Consider the following 21126-nt stretch of genomic DNA (forward strand, 5'->3'; position numbering starts at 1 on the left):
TTCAAAAATAGCATATTAATTAACAATGATATCAGTTTTTAATAAAATCACTAATAATTCTGAAACGTTGCCGACAAGCCTGGAATCGTGTTCAGATGTTTTCATAAATACACTCACACGAACGCTTAAAGTGCACTTTGCGCCCCTATTGGATAGTGTTTACAAAATCACGTTTCGCGAAGGCCGGTATTGAAACGCCAATTACATCACTTGCATTTCATATTCACGAATCACTGCATTCTAAGGCTGGGACGGGTACTCGTGTACTCGAATCCGGGCAGGGTACAGCTGGAATCGAGTCCTATTTCTAGGAATCGAGTATCCGGAAAGGGAGAGAGCTCGGTAATGACAAGGGCAGACAATAGCTTGTCTTTTTCATTTTTGACGTAACACACATTTACATCATTGAGTGAGTGAGTGAGTGAGTTTAGTTTTACGCCGCACTCAGCAATATTCCAGCTATATGGCGGTGGTCTGTAAATAATCGAGTCTGGACCAGACAATCCAGTGATCAACAACATTAGCATCGATGTGCGCAATTTGGAACCGATGACATATGTCAACCAAGTGAGCGAACCTGACCACCCGATCCCTTTAGTCGCCTCATACGACAAGCATGGGTTACTGACGATCCATATTTTAACCCGGAAAATCACGGGTTTGTACATCATTGGTATTGTCCAATTAATGGAGCATAGTTTTAATGACTGTAATTTATCTGTGCATGAGCACAGAACAGCTCGAAAGACAACACCTGTTTGAAATGTAAACAAAGACAACGTTCGTTGTTATAACGAGGAGTGTAAGTAATGGTGTTACTCTCTATATTGGTTAAACAGACGTAAATTAAATAGCTTGGGGTCAGTTTTAATGTCTTATTACCAACTGTTCAAGTTTTCTACAATAATCTCTGTCAAATCGTGATTGAATATTCAGAAAGTTGACCCGAATGTATTTCTTACATTTCCGGGTACTCGATTCCGATTCGGGTACGTACATGCGGGTACTCGATTCCATTGTTTCCTACTCGTCCCAGCCCTACTGAATTCCTCATACATTTAGAATCTAATTACAACTGGTCTTTTTGGCACCAATACCAAGTGTCTAGATAAAGTGAAACGAAAGATATTGGGGGTCGAAACAACTGCTGTGCTCGAAAGACAACACCTGTTTGAAATGTAAACAAAGACAATTTCAGACTTTACACTGTAGCATTTTCTCAAATTTTCAGACACCCATTTGCATGGAAAGAGCATAGTAGCAGAAATAGGAAATTAAAAATAGATACAATACAGGAATGTGATGTGTTTACACGAAACTGTCAAGTTTCTGTGCTGCGTGACGCCATGACTGACGCAAAATCATGCAGAACGACAACGGTAATAATCGGCATTTCTGGCTTCTTCTCTTTCTTAAAATGGGAGTGTATTTGGCAATTTCTCTGAGGTGACCGTCGGTAGAATAAGAGTATACACAATCACCATATCCTGCCGATTACACTTTCAGTATCATAATGTAATCGTTCGGATATTTTTTCATGAAACTAATTTAATTATCTACATGTAGCCTTGTTCAATATCATATCATACGTGGGTATAGGGTGTACGTGTTATGTTCTTTGAAAGTGTTTGTTGAATAATATTTACAGAAGAAATTCACACATTTAGTGTAGTAAAGCATATATAAACCTAACAAGTGTTAAAAGATGAAACGTAGGCATCATGTACTTGTACAACATGTATTTTAGTTCCTATGATGTGCATAGACACAGTTTCGTATGTAACTCTTCGTCAGAATAATTTTCAATATCGAAGTCCAGTCCACGATACACCCTATCCTTTCTTTGCTGTACTGACATCATGAAAGCAGTGTTAGCCATGAACGCCATTTGCGAGTTAACCACACTGTTAAAAAGTTAGCGGCGGTCCTTATGTGTGTTAACTTAACGTCACGTTAACAGCCTGTTAAACGTTAACAGAGTTTTGAACAACAAGATAACCCTCTGTTATTAGGTAACAGTCGGTTAAATGTACTAAACGGCTGGTTAAAAGATAACCGAGTTTTGAACAACAAGGCCCTGATAGACGACAGTGTGTCTCTGTTAATGGAACATTATGAAAAACTAAACGTTACTGCAGGGGTTCCTCAAGGATCTGCCCTTGGTTAATTTGTGTTCCTTGTATATATCAATGATTTACCTGGAAATTTACAAAATATCACAATAATGTTGGCCGATGACACATCAATCGGTGTTGCGGGAAAATATGTAAAATCCATAGAAGCAACTCTCAACTATGATTTAGCCCAATTGAATAAATGGGCAGAAAAGTGGTGTGGTGTGTTCTAACGGTATATCTAGCATACTTTAAGACATAGAGGGGGAGGTGGTGGTTCTAACGGTTATATCTCAAATACACGTAGAAGCGGGAGGCCTAACGGGTATGAACAACAATAAAAACGTTCATGCATTTATGACCCACATTTTCGAACCTTTTATCAGTCTCTAAAAGGGAGCTGGCAATAGATTTTAATGAGCTTCGTCCTTCAACCCTGGAAACCTTTTAATATGGTTGATTAATCCTTTGTCATTTATCAAAAAAAAGTAGTGAGGTTGTGCTTTATTGTTATAGATTTCTAAAATATATGGACACTATTGGGACGTTGGTAACTGTCATCAGACATTATTTGACGACATTTCTCATGGTTTGAATATAGACGACTTTATAGAAGATAAATATCAGTTTACAACACAACTGCCTAAATCTTGGTATTTTCGAAATCAGAGAAGGGATATGCCGATATTTAGCTCGTTAACCTAGCATATTATGGTCACGAATATAATTTTCTATTTATTAACGAAGTCTTTAATTGCGGAAATTACGCGATAATCTACTTTCCAACAAAGGCAGGCTCCCCGTCATCGTTGTATTTAGAAGGCGGCTTCTTAGAAGCAACGTGACGTCATTATACTGTTCATGATGTCATGTCACCATGACAAAGTGCATATCGCATGAAAACAAATTATCCCCGATAAATTTGCCCTCGTATGTTATAAGCATTGTTATTATCATTCTTTGAGGTTAATGCCACCCGTTGAATTCTTTGTTGTATTTTGAGCGGTGAAACTAAATAAATGATTTCTTTGGTCTACCCATAACAATTAAGGTGTCAACTTCCACTGTATACCTTACAGAAAGAAGTTTTTGACTTTACTTTGATAACGAGCACATCTGATCGATTCCTTGAAGCAAATGATGCAATTCAATATCATTTCTACATTTTATTTTAAATGCATCAATCAAATACAACAAATGAGGAGACAGATTGACTGCTATGTGGCAAGGAATAACCAGGCGCCAGCGATTTATGATATCCTTAGCAAATGTAACTTAAAATTCCCTCTCATAAAAATACAATAATATGTAGTAATATGATGAAGAAAATAATACGAAGCAGGTTAAACTATGACAATGCAATATATGAATGTATGATCGAAACATAAATCATAATAAATCACATATGATTAAAACATTAAATTAACTTCAAATATGTCATTGCGTCAACATTGAAAATAGTTCGAAAATGAAGAAAAAAGAAACGTACATTTCAAAGCGTAAACAAATAATATCCTGTAATTTTGGGATATGCTATGAAGAACTTCAAAATGTAATAGAAATAAAATAAAATTATTGAAAGCTATTGCTCGTAAAATATGTCCTTGCGTCAACATCGAAAATAACTCCATAATGAAAAACAATTAACTTTAATTTTCGAAACATACACAAATAATTTCTGGCTTTTTTACGACGTGTCACGAATAATTTCCCAGCTGGTAGAATTAACATGAAATTATAGAAACCATATGCTAACAAAAATTTGAAAATTAGTAATGACAAAGCGTTTGTCACAAACATATAGCTATTACCCCCGCCACATGTCGATATCTGAATGTAGCAATTATCCTCTGTCTGACCCTGAAAATTATGTAAACGTTACCGAAACTGTCATCTGATGCCTTGATACAAAATGCGAACAAATTCCATCCATTAGGTTTGGAGATATCCAAGAATACTCGCTGTGACCTTGAAAATAATCCGAAGGTCACTGAATTCGACTGGCGTTAGACGATACTCCCAACGCATCTTGGTACTACCTTTAAGCAAAACATATTAATTCTGTCTTGTATTTTCGCACTCAAAAGTTAGACATGTGCAAAACACTTTTCACTGTGAACTTAAAATGAGCACATTTTTCCCAATCAATTGGTGTCGGGGGAATCCCGCCAATACACCTTGATATAAAATTGGATCAAAATCTAGTAATACTTTCCTGAGTTGGCGGCTACCAAGCTTGGCATGTGCAAAACTGTTGCACCTTCGCTGTGACCTTTAAAATGACCTCAAGGTCACAAAATTCAAGTGGTGTCGGTAAATCTCCAATCTCCAGTCAATAAACCTTGGTACCAAATTTGAACAAAATCCATCATTTCTTTCTCGAGTTCTTTCAGTAAACGGAATGGGGAGTCATTTGAAAAAGCGATTGTAGTTTCAAATTGCTTTTTTGTGCAGTTTAATATCTAAGTTTGATTCTAGACGACTTCTACCAATCTCAAACATAGCATATTTTGTTTCCTGAAGTTTGTGATGCATTTTATTGCAGATTTTACGTTTTTTGGGAGTACCAAGCCAAGATACAAAGTCTCACAAAATGGGATCGTGAGGCTGCAACATAGCAAAACCAATTTGCTTAGGCTGACAGATAATATGTAGAAAAATAAAACATAAAAACAGCTGCATTTGTATCATATTCTAGGTGAGGCTGACTACTATTTGAACGCCCCTCGTAGTTATACCCGTTAGAACACCCACCCACCTCTCCGACTCTACATGCATGCAAGTGTGTTAGATATACCCGTTAGAAAACCCACCCCACTTTATATGTATACATATCAAAACCTCAAAAGATATTTGCGAAAAGACATGATACAGAGGACAGTTTATATCGATTATATATCAGGACGAATATCATTTTCGTCATTTAGCTAAGATTTGTCAATTCATTCTTGGGTTATCGCGCTAACAATCTTTATATTGGCAAAACCCTCAGATTTTTGCTGTGACCTTTAAAATTATCTCAAGGTCACTCCATTTCACTTGTGTCGGTGAATCTCGCCAATATACCTTGGTACCAAATTTGAACAAAATCCATCATTTCTTTCTTGAGTTATCGCCCTAACAAGCTTATTTGATGTATGAAATGCAACGAAAAACAAACACGCGTATTTACGAGTGATTAAAACTGTTATTACAATTTACGTAAATATTTATAACATTTTACCGCAACGAAAAGTATTACAATTTACGTCAATTTTTATTACAATTTGCGTATTACAATTTACGTCAATTTTTATTACAATTTACGTTTTTATTACAATTTACGTCAAGTTTATTACAATTTGCTGCAAGTATTACAATTTGCGTTTTTATTACAATTTACGTCGTAACAGTGGTATCCCAGTGGGCTAGCACTATAAAACCAGCTGAAGTCTGGGCTAGTACAAGCAGCCGCACATACACATACACATACACACGCATGCACGTCGTCATATGAGCGAAATATTCTCAAGCACGACGTTAAACCCAATTTCACCTCACCTTAATTCTGGCAACTACATCTTTGTTAACAGTGACTACCGCAGCTGCAGTTACCCGGTACAGCTTAGATTACCCACAAAAAGCGGCTACGCAGTCAATAACTGTGACGCCATACGCCATGCCGAGGGATCTGTGTTAATTCCACATATTGGATGCACGATGGCTGCAGCAAATTTCGTGTACTCTCGGCAGTGGAATAGCTCAAATATGACCGAAGACGGCGTTAAACCACACTCAAACATTTGCTCACTACTCTAGACCTGTTTTCAAGCATTGAGTAAATAGTACACGACAGTCATATCTTTCTTAAAGTGGCAGTCATGTATTGGTTCGTTGAACATCAGGTATATATATTGATTTCTTACATGTTAGTTGAACCGATGTAGACATTCAGAGAAATATATCTTATAGAATTTTATAGATTATTTCATATATTAGCAATAGTATCCTGTAGATCCTAATCCATTTTAGACGCAGGGAGATATCGAGAGTTAATGTAACGGGTCAACTTGTCTCAAGCATATCAAGGTGCGAGCAAACTACATATTTATATCAAAGCCTCCACATCTGGACGCCAATACATAAAATAGAGGCATATACATATAAGAGACAAACTGTCAAACACACAGAGACACATTGTCAAACACTGAGACAAACTGTCAAGCATACAGAGACAAGCTGTCATCCACACAGACAAACGATCAAACACACAGACACACTGTTAAACACACAAACTGTCAAACATACTCAGCCACACTGTCAAGCACATAGACAAAGTGTTAAATATACAGAGACAGACTGTCAAACACACAGAGACACACTGTTAAAAACACAGACACAGTCAAACATACAGAGACACACTGTCAAACACACAGACACACTGTCAAACATACAGAGATACATTGTCAAATATACAGAGACATTGTCAAACACACAGAGACAAACTATCAAACACACAGAGACAAATACACAGAGACAAACTATCAAACACACAGAGACAAACTATCAAACACACAGAGACAAATACACAGAGACAAACTATCAAACACACAGAGACAAATTATCAAACACACAGAGACAAATACACAGAGACAAACTGTCAAACACAAAAAGGCAAAACTAAAACTGCTCTCATCAGAGAATAAAACTGGTCACCGGTTCCACTCTCGTCAACGACGTACCCTTCTGGCCAATGTTAATATTTTACTTCGGTGATAGCATGATACGACCAGCGTGTTATGTTGATCGATTTTCATGAACTTATTGGATTGACTGGTTCAGAAACAAACAAACAACACAACACAACATTCATGCTCGTCATTTCATCGTGTGGTACATCTCAAAGACTTGTATCACCTCAGCCCTTTTCCAGAGCAAGTAATCGAAATCTGTTTAACTCGAATATATTTTCCAACCCCTCCTATGAATAAACCAATGCATATTGAATTTCAAATTAAATGAAAATTAAGACATAAATGAATGTACTCATAGATCATCCATGACTGATGGTGGCTAAATGCATGCAGAAAATGACCAACATCATATGTCCAAATTGATGAAAGCCTTTTGCCCATAAAGAATATTTAGAACAAATTACGTTTTCTCCACGTGAACATACCGGGACAGGAACTGAGAGCAGATATTCTTTTACGTGCGCTTCTTTCACCTTGCGTACCTCAAATATTTTATGTCTTTCCCATATTCATTGTAACAATATCTTTCGATAACCAAAAGCACCGTGGATATACAAACTACGCTAAAAATAGAGTCATAATTTCTGAAAGTCATCAACAGGATACAGCTATGTATATTTCCCTATTTTCCATACTATCTCTATTTTCCAAGCTACCACATAATCTATTAAAAAATACTTATTTAGATTACAAAATTATATTAAAATGTTCGAATGAATTAATGCAACTTTGCATTAAATCGACTCTCGCGCCCTCTTCCGGCCGAACATTATTTCAAGCTAACCCCATAGAGTTATGTCCCTTGGTACGCTATTCACGAATATCCTTCGTTGAACTTGTGATTGCTGGCAACGTACTTCCCTCGCTTCGGTTCGAAAAATATTTTTGATATCAAAATAAAATATCGCCACCATCAAATGTAGACCCCCATTTCCTCACAGGGTTGTGCTCTTAAATTTCCAACTTCATGTTTAATAATTACTCACGTACAATATTATATTTAATTTAACATTTTAAGTGCCACTCGTGGCCCCAGCACAGTTGCATCTCACAAAACAACTGAAGAATATGCTTCCAGTAAACATGTATAATTTCCACCGGTTCATTTCAGTGATTATGTCTAATTACTGAAGATGTCAGTAATTAGATATAACCACTGAGTGAAACAGGCATTGCACATAATCACTGATTATACTTGTTTCCTGTAGCATATACACATACATAATTATAGATATATATTTTTTCTCATTGTTAAATTTTAGGGGGATACGGCCGAAAGTTTTACCTCGGTTTTGAATGGGTTAAAATTGAACATAAAACCTTTTTCGGTTTACCGGCACACCATAAACGAATCGCGATACGTAACTGTTACAATTTCGTATTGCGGTTTACCGTTATACCGGTAAAACCGTGCAGCCTTAATAATGACCCACGCCCACGATTAGTGACGATGTATAGTGAATGTTGTGTAAGTTGTATTCACAGTTCAATCAATATGTATAGTGAATGTTGTGTAAGTTGTGTTCACAGTTCAATCAATATGTATAGAGAATGTTGTGTAAGTTGTGTTCACAGTTCAATCAATATGTATAGAGAATGTTGTGTAAGTTGTGTTCACAGTTCAATCAATATGTATAGTGAATGTTGTGTAAGTTGTGTTCACAGTTCAATCAATATGTATAGAGAATGTTGTGTACGTTGTGTTCACAGTTCAATCAATATGTATAGTGAATGTTGTGTAAGTTATTGTTCACAGTTCAATCAATATGTATAGTGAATGTTGTGTAAGTTGTGTTCACAGTTCAATCAATATGTATAGAATGTTGTGTGTTGTGTGTTCAATCAATATGTATAGTGAATGTTGTGTAAGTTGTGTTCACAGTAATGTATGAATGTTGTGTAAGTTGTGTTCACAGTTCAATCAATATGTATAGAGAATGTTGTGTAAGTTGTGTTCACAGTTCAATCAATATGTATAGTGAATGTTGTGTAAGTTGTGTTCACAGTTCAATCAATATGTATAGAGAATGTTGTGTACGTTGTGTTCACAGTTCAATCAATATGTATAGTGAATGTTGTGTAAGTTGTGTTCACAGTTCAATCAATATGTATAGTGAATGTTGTGTTCACAGTTCAATCAATATGTATAGTGAATGTTGTGTAAGTTGTGTTCACAGTTCAATCAAAATGTATAGTGAATGTTGTGTAAGTTGTGTTCACAGTTCAATCAATATGTATAGTGAGTGAGTGAGTGAGTTAAGTTTTACGCCGCACTCCGCAATATTCCAGCTACATGGCGGCGGTCTGTAAATAATCGAGTCTGGACCAGACAATCCAGTGATCAACAGCATGAGCATCGATGTGCGCAATTGGGAACCGATGACATGCGTCAACCAAGTCAGCGAAACTGACCACCCGATCCCATTAGTCGCCTCTTACGACAAGATAGTCGCCTTTTTATGGCAAGCACATGGGTTGCTGAAGACCTATTCTACCCCGGATCTTCACGGGTAATCAATACGTATAGAGAATGTTGTGTAAGTTGTGTTCACAGTTCAATCAATATGTATAGAGAATGTTGTGTAGGTTGTGTTCAGAGTTCAATCAATATGTATAGTGAATGTTGTGTAAGTTGTGTTCACAGTTCAATCAATATGTATAGTGAATGTTGTGTAAGTTGTGTTCACAGTTCAATCAATATGTATAGTGAATGTTGTGTAAGTTGTGTTCACAGTTCAATCAATATGTATAGTGAATGTTGTGTATGTTGTGTTCACAGTTCAATCAATATGCATATTGAATGTTGTGTATGTTGTCTTCACAGTTCAAACAATATGTATAGTGAATGTTGTGTAAGTTGTGTTCACAGTTCAAGCAATATGTATATAGAGAATACTACACGAGGTCTCATTACATACGAATTATACGAAACGAGTGTCCTTCCTATGGTATCTGACCGAGCGAAAGCGAGGTCAGATAACATAGGAAGGTCACGAGTTTCGTATAATTCGTATGTAATGAGACCGAGTGTGGTATTTTATTTATTACCCACGTCTTACATGCATTTAAATTGACAAAATAGCGTATTTTTGTTATGTTTTTGGTTTCAAACCGAAACCGGTTTCATAAAGAGGTTGCGGAAGAGTTTTGCACTGTAGTACAATATTTGCATGACGTCACACTAATGACGTCACTGCCATGGTAACCGACGTCACGATGCATGTCAGTTGTCATCGCCTCGTACAGCCCCCTACAGTAAACTACTCCGTTGCACCTCGTTTCTTGGTTTCCAGTTGCTTCATTCGGCTAACATCACTGTTGGAAACATTGCGTTTATGTTTTTCGACGGATATAATGTCTCAGTTCGACTCACAATTAAACAGCGACACGGCAACGTTCGCAATGTTTACATTCCCACAATGCATTTAAGTTGTAGAATGAATGAATTCACGTGTTTGTTATGAATGAAAAAATAGTTACGTCAGAATGTGACCTAATTGAGGGGTCAACGGTTATCCAATCAAATCGTTAGAATCTCAGGTCAAGTCGTTACGACACAGGTCAACGCGATACGACACACGTGTGACGTACGAGATTAGTATGCAACTACCCATACGTTGACCACGTGGGTAATAAAGTGATTTATGTCATGTGTCAGCAAATACAACTTGTGTTTTATGATATCATATTTCACATATACTAGTTTATATTTTATCTCTATTTGCACCTTTATCCGTTTGATGTTCATTGATTATATGCATTAATGTCACATTTAATTTAAGTTGTTACTCTTAGGGAGACTTCAAGAGAGATTTTGTCACGCTTTTTATTTGACAAGCGGTTATGATTTGTCTGTTGTAGTCTTTCCCGTGTATTTTACACTTTTTCAATATCATACGGTTTTAGTTTTGCACCTAATATCATCTATAGCATCTATACTAGTTTATCTCTATCTGTACCTTTTAACTTTTGATATTTATTGATTCTATGCATTAATGTCATATTTAATTTAAGTTGTTACTTTAAGGAAATTTCAAGAAAGATTTTGTCACGCTTATTATTTGATGTTTCATAATTCATCGTTTTGTCTGTTGAAGTAGTTTTCTTGTACACGTATTTTACACTTATTCAATATCACATGGTTTTAGATCTAATTTTGCACCTTTTTGAAGAACAGTTTTCAATTTATTATAATGGAATCTATCCCGTTTGTACTTGACCCTCAAACACCAACTCAAAGTGAAACAGTGACGGTTTGTTGCTACCATTTCGAAAACACATCTATTATGCCAAGGGAATGTATTTATAGTGATGTACGATTCCAATCTTTTGTTATCCACTTATCCTATCCACTTATCCACTTAGCCTCCACGTCTGTATTTTATATATAAATGTACTGCCAATGCTTAAGGGGTAATTGGGACGGTGGGGTAGCCTAGTAGATAAAGCGTTCGCTCGTCACGCTGTAGACCTGGGTTCGATTCCCCACATGGGTACAATGTGTGAAGCCCATTTCTGGTGTCCCCCGCCGTGATACTGCTGGAATATTGCTACAAGCGGCGTAAAACCATACTCACTCACTATACTTCGTAGCTCGTAAAGCAGCCTGACTGTTTAACATTACTACTTCCTTTCCCGTTTACTCGCATTAGGGAACCCAATGTGATTTCCCTATCTGACTTACTGTTTAACATTACTACTTCCTTTCCTGTTTACTCGCATTAGTGAACCCAATGTGATTTCCCTATCTGACTTACTGTTTAACATTACTACTTCCTTTCCTGTTTACTCGCATTAGGGAACCCAATGTGATTTCCCCATCTGACTTACTGTTTAACATCACTACTTCCTTTCCTGTTTACTCGCATTAGTGAACCCAATGTGACTTCCCTATCTGACTTACTGTTTAACATCACTACTTCCTTTCCTGTTTACTCGCATTAGTGAACCCAATGTGATTTCCCTATCTGACTTACTGTTTAACATCACTACTTCCTTTCCTGTTTACTCGCATTAGTGAACCCAATGTGATTTCCCCATCTGACTTACTGTTTAACATCACTACTTCCTTTCCTGTTTACTCGCATTAGTGAACCCAATGTGATTTCCTATCTGACTTACTGTTTAACATCACTACTTCCTTTCCTGTTTACTCGCATTAGTGAACCCAATGTGATTTCCCTATCTGACTTACTGTTTAACATTACTACTTCCTTTCCTGTTTACTCGCATTAGTTAACCCAATGTGATTTCCCCATCTGACTTACTGTTTAACATTACTACTTCCTTTCCTGTTTACTCGCATTAGTGAACCCAATGTGATTTCCCTATCTGACTTACTGTTTAACATCACTACATCCCTTCCGGTTTACTCGCATTAGTGAACCCAATGTGATTTCCCTATCTGACTTGCTGTTTAACATTACTACTTCCTTTCCTGTTTACTCGCATTAGTGAACCCAATGTGATTTCCCTATCTGACTTACTGTTTAACATTACTACTTCCTTTCCTGTTTACTCGCATTAGGGAACCCAATGTGATTTCCCCATCTGACTTACTGTTTAACATCACTACTTCCTTTCCTGTTTACTCGCATTAGTGAACCCAATGTGACTTCCCTATCTGACTTACTGTTTAACATCACTACTTCCTTTCCTGTTTACTCGCATTAGTGAACCCAATGTGATTTCCCCATCTGACTTACTGTTTAACATCACTACTTCCTTTCCTGTTTACTCGCATTAGTGAACCCAATGTGATTTCCCCATCTGACTTACTGTTTAACATCACTACTTCCTTTCCTGTTTACTCGCATTAGTGAACCCAATGTGATTTCCCTATCTGACTTACTGTTTAACATCACTACTTCCTTTCCTGTTTACTCGCATTAGTGAACCCAATGTGATTTCCCTATCTGACTTACTGTTTAACATCACTACTTCCTTTCCTGTTTACTCGCATTAGTGAACCCAATGTGATTTCCCCATCTGACTTACTGTTTAACATTACTACTTCCTTTCCTGTTTACTCGCATTAGTGAACCCAATGTGATTTCCCCATCTGACTTACTGTTTAACATCACTACATCCTTTCCTGTTTACTCGCATTAGTGAACCCAATGTGATTTCCCTATCTGACTTACTGTTTAACATCACTACTTCCTTTCCTGTTTACTCGCATTAGTGAACCCAATGTGATTTCCCTATCTGACTTACTGTTTAACATTACTACTTCCTTTCCTGTTTACTCGCATTAGGGAACCCAATGTGATTTCCCCATCTGACTTACTGTTTAACATCACTACTTCCTTTCCTGTTTACTCGCATTAGTGAACCCAATGTGATTTCCCCATCTGACTTACTGTTTAACATCACTACTTCCTTTCCTGTTTACTCGCATTAGTGAACCCAATGTGATTTCCCCATCTGACTTACTGTTTAACATCACTACTTCCTTTCCTGTTTACTCGCATTAGGGAACCCAATGTGATTTCCCTATCTGACTTACTGTTTAACATTACTACTTCCTTTCCTGTTTACTCGCATTAGTGAACCCAATGTGATTTGAGCCCAATGTGATTTCCCTATCTGACTTACTGTTTAATTTACTCGCATTAGTGAACCCAATGTGATTTCCCCATCTGACTTACTGTTTAACATCACTTCTTCCTTTCCTGTTTACTCGCATTAGTGAACCCAATGTTATTTCCCTATCTGACTTACTGTTTAACATTACTACTTCCTTCCTGTTTACTCGCATTAGTGAACCCAATGTGATTTCCCTATCTGACTTACTGTTTAACATCACTACTTCCTTTCCTGTTTACTCGCATTAGTGAACCCAATGTGATTTCCCTATCTGACTTACTGTTTAACATTACTACTTCCTTTCCTGTTTACTCGCATTAGTGACCCCAATGTGATTTCCCCATCTGACTTACTGTTTAACATTACTACTCCCTTCCTCTTGACTCACATTAGTGAACCCAATGTGATTTCCCCATCTGACTTACTGTTTAGCATCACTACTTCCTTTCCTGTTTACTCGCATTAGTGAACCCAATGTGATTTCCCTATCTGACTTACTGTTTAACATCACTACTTCCTTTCCTGTTTACTCGCATTAGTGAACCCAATGTGATTTCCCTATCTGACTTACTGTTTAACATTACTACTTCCTTTCCTGTTTACTCGCATTAGGGAACCCAATGTGATTTCCCCATCTGACTTACTGTTTAACATCACTACTTCCTTTCCTGTTTACTCGCATTAGTGAACCCAATGTGATTTCCCCATCTGACTTACTGTTTAACATCACTACTTCCTTTCCTGTTTACTCGCATTAGTGAACCCAATGTGATTTCCCCATCTGACTTACTGTTTAACATCACTACTTCCTTTCCTGTTTACTCGCATTAGTGAACCCAATGTGATTTCCCTATCTGACTTACTGTTTAACATTACTACTTCCTTTCCTGTTTACTCGCATTAGTGAACCCAATGTGATTTCCCTATCTGACTTACTGTTTAATTTACTCGCATTAGTGAACCCAATGTGATTTCCCCATCTGACTTACTGTTTAACATCACTTCTTCCTTTCCTGTTTACTCGCATTAGTGAACCCAATGTTATTTCCCTATCTGACTTACTGTTTAACATTACTACTTCCTTCCTGTTTACTCGCATTAGTGAACCCAATGTGATTTCCCTATCTGACTTACTGTTTAACATCACTACTTCCTTTCCTGTTTACTCGCATTAGTGAACCCAATGTGATTTCCCTATCTGACTTACTGTTTAACATTACTACTTCCTTTCCTGTTTACTCGCATTAGTGACCCCAATGTGATTTCCCCATCTGACTTACTGTTTAACATTACTACTCCCTTCCTCTTGACTCACATTAGTGAACCCAATGTGATTTCCCCATCTGACTTACTGTTTAGCATCACTACTTCCTTTCCTGTTTACTCGCATTAGTGAACCCAATGTGATTTCCCTATCTGACTTACTGTTTAACATTACTACTTCCTTTCCTGTTTACTCGCATTAGTGAACCCAATGTGATTTCCCTATCTGACTTACTGTTTAACATTACTACTCCCTTCCTGTTTACTCACATTAGTGAACCCAATGTGATTTCCCCATCTGACTTACTGTTTAACATTACTACTCCCTTCCTGTTTACTCGCATTAGTGAACCCAATGTGATTTCCCCATCTGACTTACTGTTTAAGGTTTCTGCTACTCGAGGGAACGTTAACAATCTCCATATTTATTTTGATGAGATATGTACCATGTCTGCTACCTTATGCAAAGTGCACAGATTCCGTTTACTGACGTACTATTTCCTGACTCTGCCTTGTGGCGTATTGTTTAATGTGTCCATCTTCTTACTTACTCACGATTGCTATAAGACGCGTGGCCATTCTGCAATGGCATAGACCGTTGGCATTGCATTCAAAGCTGGGTATTATTCCCAAAGCACACTATTATTAACCCTGTCAGTGGCTCTCAGATCCACTGGGAGAGGGCAACCCGAGGTGTCTATGAAACACTGATACTAACACCTTCCCATCTCGCCGCTTGAATTCAATTTTCTAGAAACTGTATAGTTCACATGTCGAGCTGGTGGGTGGTACAGGAGATGTACCATGTCTTTACCATGTTGTTTAGTCCGCTGATTTGTCATTCTTACAGTAGATGATTATGCGTATCGATGAATCGTCACACCACTAGAACGTAGCAGCTGAGCTAGATATGGGTGCTATACGAATATTACCATGTATGTGTGTGTGTGTGTATGTGTGTATGTATGTGCGTGCGTGCGTACATGCATGCATGCATGCATGCGTACATGCAGGTGTACATGCATGCATGTCTGAATGAATGTATGGACGGAATACTGCTGAATAAACACACACAAAAACACAAATGATTTGGGGAATGCAATAATATGCATAAAACATTATCTGAACAGACAATAATGGCAATTAAGTAAAATCCTGTACTGTCTGTGATCATGGGCAGCTTTTTTTCCAAATTTCCCGAAGCCACCGTGATAAAAAGTTTGGAAGGTCGGTTTGAAATAAAGATAATAAGATTTTTTTAAACTGAAAGAAGATAAAAACATTTGCAATTTGATTCTACTTGTTCTGACTGACTGAGTTCGGCTTTACGACGCTTTTAGCAATATTCCAGCAACATCACGGCGGGGGACACCAGAAATGGGCTTCACACGTTGTACCCATGTGAGGATTCGAACCCGGGTCTTCGGCGTGACGAGCCAACGCTATAACCACTAGACTACCCCACCGGCCCCTATTTGTTCTGCTTGTTTACGGGTGGTATTGGATATCTGCACCTGGAACAGAAGAAATGACTGTATTGAAAAAGCTATAACGAAAATTACTGTTTGTAAGCTGAACAGCGAAATAACAACTTAATTTGATGGTTCATGAAGTATGTTCCGCAGATTTCAATCTATGATCGACCTACGAGATTTTACGTGCGCCTCAGATTGGCGAACAAGGAATGGAAATGGACACATAAAGTTCAACCATACTTTTTTGACTGTTGGGATATATTTGTACTTTATACTATACCTGTCTGTAGATGTGTGTACCGGGAATCTACTGTACTGACCAAGAACGTTTTATAACTGAATGCTGATGACACACACCACCCAAATAGATCCATCCATCCATCCATCCATCCATGGAAACACGTACATTACGCTGTATCCCGAATAAGCTGTTCTGCAGCACTTGAGAATCTTACGAAACGTTAGTTGTTGTATGCTTCACAGAAGCAGTGAGTCTAAAGTTAGCTGTGATTTGAATCAGTCCAGGTCGTGGTTGGTGTTGTGGGAGTTGATTCCACAAGCTTGGTCCGGTAATTTGGAAACAACGGCTGGTGATCCGACTGGGTTTTAGTGCAGGTGGCTGAAGGAGACACTGGTGAGAGGATCGAAGAGATCTGACTGGCTGATATCTGGTTATCATGCTGGAGAGATACTGAGAGGCTTGATTGTGGAGATACTTGAAGACAAGCAGGACAACTTTGTATTTGATCCGCTGTGGCACTGGCAACCACTGTAAATGTTGGAGAACTGGTGTGATGTGATCATGTCTCGCTGTTCTTGTTGCGACTTGGGCCGCTGAGTTTTGTACAACTTGTAACTTCCTGACCAGACATGATGGCAAACCTTGCAGGAGTGAGTTACAGTAGTCAATGCGTGACAACACACAGGCATGGACCAAGGAGATGGCGCTTCTTTTGTTCATGTACTTCCGTACCAAGGCATTGTTGCGGATATAAAAATAAGATTTCATTCAGACATAATATATGTGAGTTTCAAGTGTCATGTTACAAATACTTGTTGCCCACCACCGAAATACGGTTTCTTTATTTACACGATACTTTATCGATTAGGTGTTTAGTGATCAATAGCACTGTTGGAGTTTCCACAATACCCAACGTTTTGGGCTTTGGGTGGTAATATCTTTGTGGTAGACGTTATGGGGTAATATATTTTCCTTTTTTAAAATGGAACCGAGTTCTAGTTACCAAATACCAATACCACATATATTGACTTAATTTTAATTAGTTTGACAACAACCAACACCACTGTCGTAAATACAACATTTTGCAGAAGGAATTGCGTTGTCTACGCTTCTACATTGTGGAATTTGTAAATTTTATTCAACGTAGAATAGTTGGGAATTGTTTGGAACTTATGTAGTTATTTATCTATGTGACTTATCTAAATATGTGAGTTGCGCCAGTTACATCATGGATCAGTGTGGGATGATTAAGTGGGTGAGTGAGTGAGTTTAGTTTTACGCCGCACTCAGCAATATTCCAGCTATATGGCAGCGGTTTGCAAATAATCGACTCTAGACCAGACAATCCAGTGATCAACAGCATCAGCATCGATCTGCGCAATTGGGATACGATGACATATATCAACCTAGTCAGCGAGCCTGACCACCCGATCCCGCTAGTCGCCTCTTACGACAAGTGAGTGAGTGAGTTAATATTTAACGTCACATCGGCAATCTCTCAGCCATATCGTGTCGAAAATAATTTATACGGGAAATAGTGAAAACATTTTGAAGATTAAAACCTGTCGACGATGGACAGTAAAAATACTAGATAATCACACATAAACTCTGTCAAAAAAGAAACGCAACCCCTGTATTTTAGAGATTTTGATCTGAAGTTTTAGGACGACACGGCATTTTTATTATTTAAGACAGAAGTCTGAAATTTGGCAGAATAATAACCCAGATGGGCATGTTTAAAATTGTCATTAAAAAAGTCATCTCACAGACACCAGTTTGTCACCAGGGGGGCGTCTGTCTCAGTATCTCGTATGAGCACCACGCGCTGCAATCACTGCACGGCATCTCCTTGGACAAGAACGGATAAGACGCCGGATTCTTTCCTGGGGAATGGCTCTCCACTCCTGCAGTGCAACGGCGAGCTGTTGCAGCGTCTGTGGCGGCGGCTGACGTTGACGTACGCGTCGATCCAGAGTATCCCACAGGTGTTCAATAGGGTTGAGGTCTGGTGATTTAGAGGGTCATGGCAAGACATTGACGTTGGAATTCTGCAGAAAGTTCATTGTTGCACGTGCAGTATGAGGCCGGGCGTTGTCCCGTTGAAAAATCTGTGTCTGTTGGTCAATAATCGGGAGAAGGTGAAGCTCTAACACGTGGTTGATGTAACGTTGGGCTGTCAGGTTCCCTGAACGATCACCAAGTCAGATTTCTGGTTGTATGAGATGGTCCCCAAACCATGACGCTTTCTCCGCCAAATCTGTCCACCTGTCGGACGCAGATGGGCGCTAAACGTTTATGACGTCTCCTATACAGACGCTGTCTTCCGTCGTGACGTTGCAAAAGAAAACGTGATTCATCAGAAAACCAGATTCGCCTCCAGTTTTGTAAAGTCCGTATCCTTACGTTGTTGCACCACCTGAGTCGTCGGCGTCGATGTAGGGGCGTAGTACAGGTCCAACAACTGGTCTACAGGCACGTAAACCCGCTTCTTTCAGACGGTTCCTAATCTTTTGAGCTGACACTCTCCTCAAACCTGGTATTTGTGTGGCAGTCACGGTTGGTAGGGCATGCCGATTACGCAGGTGATGGACCCGGATGTACCGATCTTGAAGGGGGTCGTGATTCTGGCCTTCCACTTCTCGGGCGATCGTTGGTCAAATTGAAGTTGTTGTAGCGGCTCCAAAGTCGGGATATCGTTGTTTTGTGAACATTTAGGTGCCGTGCAACAGTTCCAAAACTTTCTCCGGCTTGAACACGACCAATGGCGATATTTCGGTCGGCAGCACTCAATCGTGGCATTTTAACACAGCTTTCGGCGACAAATGAATGAATATAATACGGAAGCACATGGGCTTTTATACACCCCTACATTAACTGCCATTTTCATGATTTGCATGTGTTTTTTGTGCGAAGTCACCATGAGGGTCATTTCATGCGTTGTGACGGAATAAGCAATAAAATACACTTATGCGTACAAATGCAGTTGTTTGGATGGTAATCTTCATTAATTACGTGTATCATTTCAATACATTCGAATAAAATTTAGTTTGGAAGCAATAACTTCATTCAAACGAATTTTTCATATCTGAGGACAGGGGTTGCGTTTCTTTTTTGACAGAGTTTATAATATAAAACTAGCGAGCTAAGCTAAAACATTCCAATTAAAGAAGACAATACAATGTACACGAGCTATAGATCGCCAACAACTGAAGGTAGATCACCATACTAGGAACCATGGGTCTTACGACAAGCATGGATCTTTACGGGTCAATGTAGGATGAAAGGTGAAATGGAAAAACTTCGTTATGATCCAGACAAACCAAGGATCATAATCAGAGAGAATCTGAGAATCGAACCCATTGTCGGACTCATCATGGCGAAGATCGGCGCCTATGTCCGGTAAGGATAGGTCTCGACGTTATTACCCCAAAACATAAATGTGAAGCTGACAGACGAAGGTTCATACACAGGGAGAGCCTGGGATTCGAACCCAAGAAACCCAATGGACGTTAATAACAACCGTGCCAAACACACATTAAATGTCTATGCATTTGTGGTGGCGCTTGGTCCTGTGCTCAAAGCTCAGGTCACAAATCGGTGAAGTTAAGCAGCGTCGAGCTCAGAGAGTCCTTGGATGAGTGACCGTGTTTGGCAGCTTGACTCCTGAGAGTTTCTAGGACTTGAGTCCTACCCCACAACGAAGCACTTGTGACACATGTGGTCTCACCTTATGCAAGTGAGTTTGTTCAAAATTGTCTCTGTTCCCCCAGCAGGAAATTGGGTACCCGGTGGAAAAAGTCATATGATATGACTATAACCTTCTAGCGCCATACAGGCAGCTTGGGTTTTCCGGGGTAATAATGTGCTGTGCCTTGATTGTTAGCGCTATGAGCATACCTAGTGTGGAGTTTTTACGCTATTAATGAACATATTATTATTATTATTTCATTTGAGGGGCGGTGGGGTGGTCTAATCGTGAAAGCGCCCGCCCGTCATGCCGAATACCCGGGTTCGATTCCCCACATGGTACAATGTGTAAAGCCCATTTCTGATGTCCCCCGTCGTGATATTGCTGGAATATTGCTAAAAGCGGCGTAAAACAATACTCACTTACTCTATGCAAGTGAAATTTAGTTGTGGATGAAAGCCGTAGTTTTGTGATCGCCCATAGTCGTGGTGATTTTTGCGACAATCACTGGATTGTGTGGTCTCATGTCTGGATTTCACAAATGGTTGGAAATGAATGTAATTTTTTATATGTTTTTAAGCAACGTCTTGAGGACATTTTCTTCAAAGAATGGTCTATGTCTATAGATAATTCAAGTTTCTTAGAGCACTATTCTTCTCATAAATCTTTGTTAGAACCGGAGTTTTATATTATGAATCTACAAGACAAATCCATCTGTAAAAATTGTAATACAGGTAATATTGAAAGTGAATTTCATGTATTATTTGTGTGTACCAAGTATTTAGATTTAAGAAGTAAGTATTTATCATTTGTATCAACACCTGTAAGAGATGAACAAATATTGTCCAGTCTGTTAAATTCTAAAAATATTGATATTATCAAATCTATTGCAATTTATTTAAAACATGTCTTCAATGCAAGAAATGTCACCACAACCACCACGTGCATATAATTGAAGCAAGTGTATTTGTACTATAGGCCTTTAGGCCCGAAATACTGAGTAAAATGAATCTGAATCTGAATC

The sequence above is a fragment of the Haliotis rubra genome, unplaced genomic scaffold (genome assembly GCF_003918875.1).
Source record: "Haliotis rubra isolate DU_JTF1 unplaced genomic scaffold, ASM391887v1 Scf320, whole genome shotgun sequence".
In the NCBI taxonomy this organism is placed as follows: domain Eukaryota; kingdom Metazoa; phylum Mollusca; class Gastropoda; order Lepetellida; family Haliotidae; genus Haliotis; species Haliotis rubra.